Source organism: Mesoplodon mirus, assembly GCF_964341445.2.
Source record: "Mesoplodon mirus genome assembly, chromosome: 8".
Taxonomy (NCBI): Eukaryota; Metazoa; Chordata; class Mammalia; order Artiodactyla; family Ziphiidae; genus Mesoplodon; species Mesoplodon mirus.
The window spans coordinates 84,578,677-84,587,975 of record NC_138984.1 but is presented as its reverse complement, the minus strand read 5'-3'; the positions used below and the strand labels follow the sequence as shown (position 1 = coordinate 84,587,975).

General features: G+C 41.9%; 1 protein-coding gene across 1 annotated transcript in view; it reads left to right on the top strand.

Moving 5' to 3' along the window:
• The first annotated feature begins 209 nt into the window (after positions 1 to 209).
• The window catches only part of CFAP210 (cilia and flagella associated protein 210), a 99,956-nt gene continuing 90,866 nt past the window's right edge, over positions 210 to 9,299 (top strand). Inside the window, exon 1 of the mRNA XM_082630617.1 lies at positions 210 to 363. The gene's annotated coding sequence lies outside the window, so the exon portion shown is untranslated. The remainder of the gene's footprint in view (positions 364 to 9,299) is intronic.

The following is a 9,299-nucleotide window of genomic DNA, read 5'->3' as shown; positions in this document are numbered from 1 at the left end:
GGAGTTTGGGTTAAAATGGCCAGCGGGACCTTGGAGGGTATTAGGTTAAATATTTATTTTTAAGTATTCTGGATAGAACTTATATTTCCAGCCCTTCCTTAGGCTGTCCATTCACATGAAGTGGTTGCCTTTTTTTTCAGATTATACTTTTTTAAAAATTGTTTTAATTATCCGTAATAGTTCCCTCTCAAAAAAATGACAAGTAAAATTTTTAAAAAATGAAAAATTCATGGAATCTTAGAGTTGGGAAAACAATACAGTAGAGCGTTTAAGAGCTGGAACTCTGAGGACTTCCCTGGCGGTCCAGTGGTTAAGACTCTGCGCTCCCACTGCAGGGGGCACGCAGTTGGATCCCTGGTCCAGGTAAGATCCCGCACGATGCGCAGCCCCGTCAAAAAAAACAGAGCTGGAATTCTGAAACCAGACTGCCTGCATTCAAATAACGGCTCTCCAGTTTACAGGCTGTGTGATCTTGGGCAAGTTACTCAACTTCTCTATCCCTCACATATAAAATTGGGCCAATGCTAAATATCTTATACCTCGTACCGTTGTCGTGAGCATTAAATGTGATACAACATATGTACCTTGCTGGGAACTGTGCATGGCATATAGGAAGAGGAGCAGCATATATTAATTTAAAACCAACAAAGAACGTCATTTAAAAAAACTGAAAGGCCATCTAGTGCAGAAGCCTGTTGGTCTGCTAGAGCCTTCTTTTTTTTTTTAATCTTGGTTCCCCAACCAGGGATTGAATCCCGGGCCAACGGCAGTGAAAGCACGGAGTCCTAACCACCGGACCGCCAGGGAATTCCCAAGAGCCCTTGTCTATTAGTATACTTTTTGCACAATAGTTTTAGTCACTTAAAGGAGTTTTTTCTTGTGGTGAGGCAATCTTTTATTTTCCCCTGAGTTTTCTTGAAAATTTAAAATGGTATTGGTGAAATAGCCTGTTAAGTGATTTCAGAGTTTTTTGGCAGTCCCAAAACAGATCAAATGAATTTATTTGGAAAAAAATTCAGTTATAGGTTCAATCCAGACATTACATCAAGCCAATGAGAAAAAATTAATAGAGTTACGCTGAGGTAGTTTAAATTCAAATGAATCATGTTCTCTTTTATCCACTCAACAAATATTTATCTAGTCTCTACTTTGTACCAGACAAAATAAAAACTTAATTCACTTTTTGATCAAGTCAGTGAGAATATAGGTATTTAACAGGGCAAATCATATGCATGTCAGCGTATGCCCACTCAGCTGTTCAGTATAGTATTTACTACATGCCTACTAACGTCCTGGTGTGGAGCTTGGCAGTGGGAATGAAAAGACCCAAACTCTGCCTAGAGACAGTGACACCTAAACAAATGACCCTGCTCCTTTTATGCCCACACAATGTCTGGGTAGAACTGCAGATACAGTCTGTTACCAGAAACCACTTACTGCAAAACATTTAGTGTTCCTGTCAGGTCCCTGATCCTTTACTTTCTCTTTCTTTTCTTCTCCTTTTCTTTCTCTGTCTGTGTCTCTTTCTCTGTCTCTGTCTCTGTCTCTCTTCTAGGAGCCGAGCTCCATGCAGCCACCACCCTTTAGGGAAAATGGATTCCTGGCTGCACACCAGGAAGGTTCTTTTTTCAGATGAAGCATCAAGAAGACTCTCTCTCGGGCTTCCCTGGTGGCGCAGTGGTTGAGAGTCCGCCTGCCGATGCAGGGGACACAGGTTTGTGCCCTGGTCCGGGAGGATCCCACATGCCGCGGAGCGGCTGGGCCCGTGAGCCATGGCCGCTGAGCCTGTGCGTCCGGAGCCTGTGCTCCGCAACGGGAGAGGCCACAACAGTGAGAGGCCCGCGTACCGCAAAAAAAAAAAAAAAAAAAGAAGACTCTCTCTCATGCTGATGTCCATCTCTTTAATAACATAACTTTGTAGGATAATATACTAAAAGAACTTCTCTTTGAGTGTAGATTTAGTACAACTATTTTAGAGAGCAACTTGGTAATATCTGCTAAAGTTTATGATATGCATAGCTGATGGCCCCAAAGTCTACTCCTAAAAGTATATTCTAGGGAAATTTTTACATCTGTGCATAAGAAGACATGTTCAAGAATATCATAGCAGCATAGTATATAAATGCAAAGAATTGGAAATCCATTAAATGTCCATCAAAAAAGAATAGGTAACTAAATTGTGGTGTAATTAAACAATGAAATAATAAACTATACAATGGGGCTTCCCTGGTGGCGCAGTGGTTGAGAGTCCGCCTGCCGATGCAGGGGACGCGGGTTCGTGCCCCGGTCCGGGAAGATCCCACATGCTGTGGAGCGGCTGGGCCCGTGAGCCATGGCCGCTGAGCCTGCGCGTCCGGAGCCTGTGCTCCGCAACGGGAGAGGCTACAACAGTGAGAGGCCCGCATACTGCATAAATAAATAAATAAATAAATAAACAAACTATACAATGATGAAAACAAATAAACCAAAACTGCATGCATTAACACTGATGAAATTCACAAACATGATGCTGAGTTAAACAAAAAAGTTTTAAATGAAATATAAGTAGCACCCCTAGCCGTTGCGGCACTGAAAAATCCCCTTACATTTCTAAATACTAAGAGATGGTTATTGCTTTTCCCCTGCCCTTCCTCCAATACTGAGAACAATTAGTCTAGGATAATGGCATTATTCTAGCTTAGTTAGACATTTAGTTTGAAATACTTGTTAGCCATCCAGGTAAAGATGTCAAGTGGACAGTTGGTAAATGAGTTTGGAACTTAGGGGAGAAGTCAGGGTTGGAGATACGAATTTTGGAGTTATTAGCATATAGAAGACATTTAAAGCCATGGCATTAGATGAGCTCTCCTAGAGAGAGTACAGACAGTGAAGATAAGAGGGCCCAAGACTGAACCCTCTAGCATTCCAACTTTTTGGATACTGGATAAAGGAAGAGAAGCATGTACAGGAACTAGAATAAGCACAGCCTGAGGTACTAGGAAAATATGGTGCCATAGAAGCTAAAGGGGGAGGATGTTTCAAGGAAGAAATAATCAACTGAGTAAATTCTTCTGAGAAGGGTTGCAGCCTGACCAATTTTGTCATTATGGCAGAGACTGTTACTTATCCCCCAGTATTGGCTCTCCCCTTCCTCTATAATAATATCACCCCTGGGCTTCCCTGGTGGCGCAGTTGTTGGGAGTCTGCCTGCCAATGCAGGGGACGTGGGTTTGCGCCCTGGTCTAGGAAGATCCCACATGCCAGGGAGCAACTGGGCCCATGAACCACAATTACTGAGCCTGCGCGTCTGGAGCCTGTGCTCCGCAACAAGAGAGGCCGCGACAGTGAGAGGCCCGCGCACCATGATGAAGAGTGGCCCCCGCTTGCCACAACTAGAGAAAGGCCTTGCACAGAAACGAAGACCCAACACAGCCATAAATAAATAAATAAATAATAATAACATCACCCCTGATTTTTAACCAAACGCAAGGCCAATCAGAGATTAAAACTGCATTTTTTCCAGCCTCCCTTTCAGCTAAATAAGACCATGTCTGGTCAATGAGATGGAAAAGTGATGTGTGCAATTTCTAGGTCCTTCTTAAAGAGAATGAGTTTGTTCTTTTCCCACTAGCTAGGTGTGGATGTGGTCATGAGCAAAATTGAACCAAGAAAATGAAGGCAACACAATAGGTATGGCAAAGCAGCAATAGAAGGGAGCCAAGTCCCTGACAGCCTAGAGCCCTGATGGCTTCCTAGAATGGACTTACCATTAAACGAGATTTTAAAAAAATAAATAAAAGCAATATTGCTAGATTTTTGGTCACAGTTAGGCAACAGATCTGCCACTAAGTGGCAGAATACTCAAATAAATCAAAGCTCCAGGCCGAGAGCACCACCCTGAGGCTGCTTGGCTTGTGCTAGACTTTTCTATTTTTGTGTGTGTGTAAGACGAATGTCAGAGTGCCTAAAAGCCAGAAGTCTCCCTGAGCTTTGGGAATGGGTTGTAGGACCGTTTTGTTGTCTTCCTGCTAATAGATATTCAAACGTATGACAGAATCTTGTCTGAGACTTGCCTTCATTGTAACAGATCACCTGCGCATGAGGTTCTTGGGGGGAAACCTAGAGCCCAATCCTATGTCTGACAACTGGAGGCCTCTAATATTCCCCCCAATTATCTAATAATTGTGAGTAACCAAATTTTCTTGGGTCAATTTGCCACATTTGACCCAGTGAACAGGTTGGTATATACGTAAATTATAAGCAGACCTTTTATAGGCGACAACACGTGGAAATTCATAAAATAGCACAAGTTCTGTACTAAGACTTTGTCTAAAATAAAATATTTGTGACACATAAAGGGAAAAGAAGGAGTCTTTGGGGGGTAAACTTTCTAAAAAAAAACTTTAAAATTGAATTATAACATACAAACAGTGAAGTGCATGAATTTTAAGTGTATGGCTTAATGAAGTTTCACAAATGAACACTACTTTGTAACCACCACCCAGACTGAGATAGAGAACATTTTCAGGACTCCAGAAAGTTCCCTCTTTCAGTCAATAGCCTCCTTAAAAGTAAGCAGGATAGATTAGCTTTGCCTGTTCTAGAAGGTCACGTAACTGGAATCATGTAGTAAATATATATGTCGTATATGTTTGTACCACAGTTGACTTACCTATTCTTCTGTTGATGGACATTTGGCTGTTATGGATAGGCTTCTCTGAACACTCTTGTGCATGTCTTTGGGTAGATACATTCTGTGTGAATGAAATGAAATACACTCATTTCTGTGAGGTGTATAGTTAAGAGTAAAATTACTGAGTCACAGGGCAGACATGTGTTTAGCTTTACTATGAACTGCCAAATAGCTTTCTAAAGTGGTCAGATCATTTTTCACTTGCACCAGCAATGTAACTGCTAAACATCCTAGACAGCATCCTATCATTCTTTTTATTTTACTTTACTTTTTTGGCTGTGCCGCACAGCACGCGGGATCTTAATTCCCCGACCAGGGATTGAACCCGGGCCCTTGGCAATGAAATCTCAGAGTCCTAACCACTGGACCACCAGGGAATTCCCCTTACATTCTTTTTAATTTTGACCATTCTAATGATGGTGTGGTGGTATCTCATTGTGCCTTTAATTTGCATTTCCTTGATGATTTCTGATATGGAGCACTTTTTATATGCTTACTCTCCATTTGGACATCCTCCTTTGTGAAGGGCCTATCAAGTGTTTTGCCCGTTTTTAAAAGTGATTTTTAGGAGTCCTTTACATAACCTAGATACAAATCCTACGTCAGATATATGTATTGTGAATATCCTCCCCTAGGCCGTGGCTTGCTTTTTCACTCTCCTGTTGGTGTCTTTGGATGATTATTGCTTTTTAAATTTAAGAAATTATTGCCTACTCCAAAGTCATGACAATATTCTCCCCTGACTTCTTTTAGAAATTTATTGCATTATTTTCACGTTTAGTTCTGCGATTCATCTCAAGTTAATTTTGAAATATATTATAAGGTACATGACCAAGTTCCTTTTTTTCTATATGGATAGAAAGTTAATAGCTCTAGCATCATTTATTGAAAAGATTGTTACCATGCCTAGTTCTAGAATGGCTATCCAAATGTATCCAACTTTTTTAAAAAGTCAAGATGTAAAATAGCCACTTAAAAAATCCAGATAGTACATTCATGTTAATAGCAGCATTATTCACAATAGTTAAAACAAGGAAGCAACCCAAGTTTCCACTCACTGATGAATAGATAAGCAAAATGTGTAATATACAGGCAACGGGATGGATTTCAATACATACAATGGAATTCACCTTGAAGAAGAAGGAGGGACTTCCCTGGTAGTCCAGTGGTAAAGAATCCGTCCTGCAATGCAGGGGATGCGGGTTCGATCCCTGGTCAGGGAACTAAGATCCCACATGCTACGGGGCAGCTAAGCCCGTGCACCACAACTGCTGAGCCTGCACGCCTCAACTAGAGTCCGCGTGCTGCAAACTACAGAGCACACGTGTTCTGGAGCCTTCACTCCACAGCTAGAGACGAGAAAACCCATGCGCCACAACTAGAGAGAAGCCCACGTGCTGCAGCAAACCCAAGCGCTGCAACGAAAGATCCCACATGCTACAACGAAGATCCCACGTGCCGCAACTAAGACCCCACGCAGCCCCCAAAAATAATAAAATAAACAAAAGATTTTTTAATTAAAAGGGAAGGAGATTCTGCAATATGCTACAGCATGGACGAACCCTGAGGACATTATGCTAAGTGAAACAAACCAGTCACAAAAATACAAATACTATGTGATTCCACCTATATTATAAAAACAGAAAGTGTAAATGTGGTGGCCAGGGGCTGGAGGCAGGGGAGAATAGGGAGTTATTGTTTAATGGGTGTAGAATTTCAGTTTCACCACATGAAAAGAGTTATGGGGATGGATGGTGGTGATGGTTTCACAACAGTGTGAATGTATTTAATACCACTGAACTGTACATAATTAGCTGGAATTATTCTACTTAAAAAGATTACCACGTTCATGTTTTAGTTTCCTTAATGTACAGCTCATACAGGAAAGGCAGGATATACGCTTGATTTTTTTCTTCTCTTCAACAATTTTCAGAATAATGAGTTGGTTTCTTAATATTCTTCAAGAGTAACCAATTAGGGCTGCAAGTTTTGAGATTAGGTTCCCCAAAGCAAGTCCTGCAATGCTGAAGATGGCACTAAGTGGCATCATCTGAGAAAGTAATTGGCCCCTGACCCTACCCAACTGATAAATTCCACTAGGTAGACATGAACCACTCAGCCAGCGGAGTAGGGAGGGCAGCAGACAATTTCTCACACACTATCCAACAATTAATTAACTTTTTGAAAAACTGCCAAAAATAATCCTCATTAATAGACAATAGATTTCAAGTGGTAACTCTTCTGGGAAACCCAACATTTTTAGAACAGCCAAGAAGATAGAAATCCAAGGTTTTAGTAACCTGCAGTGAAGAGTAAGGCAACACTGGAAATAGTCAGGGGGCAAATCAGGGAATTTGGGGCAGCAATGGCCAGAACCTCAGAATGAATAATTGGAATCAATGTTTTGGGGCAAATTTTTTTTAATTGGGAGAAATAAAAGTTCAAGATTTTATGGTTATAGGGGATGCTAAATAGTAGTTTGGTAGAATTCCCTCTGTAAAGTACCTAGCTCAGAATGAGGAGAGAACTGCAGCCCTCATTTACCTACTAGAGGCTACTGATATCTACCAAAGAACCTAATAATTGAGAAAGGTCAAACCAGCTTAGATCAGTTTTCACAAGACCTCCAGTAAAATGAGGAAAAAGAAGTGTTTATGGAATTTGGCAACATTAAAGTCATAGGTGACTTGATAACAGTTTCAGTGATGTGATAGGTATGGAAGTCCTGGAGTGGGTTGTAACAGTGAATGGCAGTGAGGATTTGGAAACAGAGAAGTACTTACAATTATTTTACGAAGATTTGCTATGAAGGGGAACAAAGATAAGGGCTGCTAGGAGGAGATCTAGAGTCTATCATAATAATAGAGGGAGAAATTGGTGATCCATGAGAGAACAATTATAAGAGTGATGTCCTCGAGAAAGCAAGAAAAGACAGGATCCAGAATATGAAGGGACTGGCCTTCGATAGAGCAATGGTGCTTGTCTTGTACCAAGTGGGAAGACAGAAAATATTGGTAAAGATACTGGAAGAGTTGGTGGTTAGAGGAATAGGGTCCCTCTTTAGTTGCTAAGTTTTTTCAGTAAAGCATATGGTAGGTCATTATCTGATAGTAAGGGAGGGTTGAAATTTTTAGGATTAAAAAATATATATATAGTTGACTCAGACAGTGAAATACTGACTTTACTAGGAAAACCTTTTGTGATTATGGAACAGATACTGAGTGCTCGTTTCAACTCTGTGGTCATAAATTTAAGGCACTGATTCAGCATTCAGCTGCTCTGCTGCAGGCCCAGAGAATATCTGGAGTTATACCCAGCAGGGCAGGCAAGTGTATAAGAGCTAGAGTTGCTTTTCATAATGATGGATCAGGGAATCAAAGATAGACAAGGGGAGGAAGAAGACAGGACAAACATAATGGGCAGTGTAAAAAAAGAAGTAGTGGGGTCAGTGGACTGGAGAACCCAGGGTGTTGGATAGTAAACTATTTGGATAAAAGTGATAAGAGTAGGGAATTCCCTGGCGGTCCAGTGATTATGACTCAGAACTTTCACTACCGAGGGTGAGGGTTCGATTCCTGGTCTGGGAACTAAGATCCTACAAGCTGTGCGGCACAGCCGAAAGAAAAAAAAAAAAGACAAAAGTAGGGATGAAGAGGAAGACAATGAGCAGCTGTCAAGTCTTCAGTGAATGAGGGGGAGTGACTGGGAGATGGGAGATCATTCGATTGTAGAAACAAGGAGCTGGAACTTTTGAAGGAAGAGGAAGAATAGTTCGAGTGGAATGGGAAGCAAAGAGAAAAAACAAGCATCCTTCATTCAAGCCTGGAATTATATAGGATATGAGAGAAATACTTACTTCACTTGAAAAGGCTATAGAGGAGCCAGTGTCCTCAGGATATCAACAGGTCATGCACAGTAAGGTCAAGGAGTCAGAAGCAGCATTGATGAGGGAGGTTAAGGTTAGGGGGCAGAGTGTTTACCACACATCTGGAACTCCAGGGTTCTAGAAGGCACGTAGAAAGGTTTCGGAGGGCCTGGAAGGGTGGGGAGTTTGGTCAGATTGGGAGCTGTGCTGAGCAGAATGAGCATGACCATACAGAGGAGGTGACCAGGGAGGCTTGGGCTTCCAGTGACTGTAGAAAAGAGGGAGGTGGGGTACAAGGGGACTGCTGGCTGGGTGGCGGAACAAGTCAAGTCAGTCATTTTCAGGTCTTAGTCCAGACGTTAGTTCTTCTATGCTGCCACAGCGCCCCACACTTCCCCAGTTGGGGCACTTCTTCCTGTTTCTGTATATGAATTAAGATTCTAAGTCCAAGTTCGATCCTTTGTACCTTATCAGAACCAACACATAAGTGCTTCCTCATCTATTAAAGGACACTATGTCATATGCTAGAACAAACACAGTAGGGTTCACTCGGTATAAACCCCTGAGCTTTCCTAGCTTGATGACGCTTGTTCCCATGGGAGGGGTGCACACTATCTCCCCACTCTCCTAACCCTGGAAACCGAGACTCTGGTTCTCATCTCTGTGAGACCTCTCATACCATATCCAGGCCACAGGGACAGCTTAGGTTGCTGCCTGGGAAAGAGAGAGAACCCACCCGTACAAGGTGACCCATGAGCCACT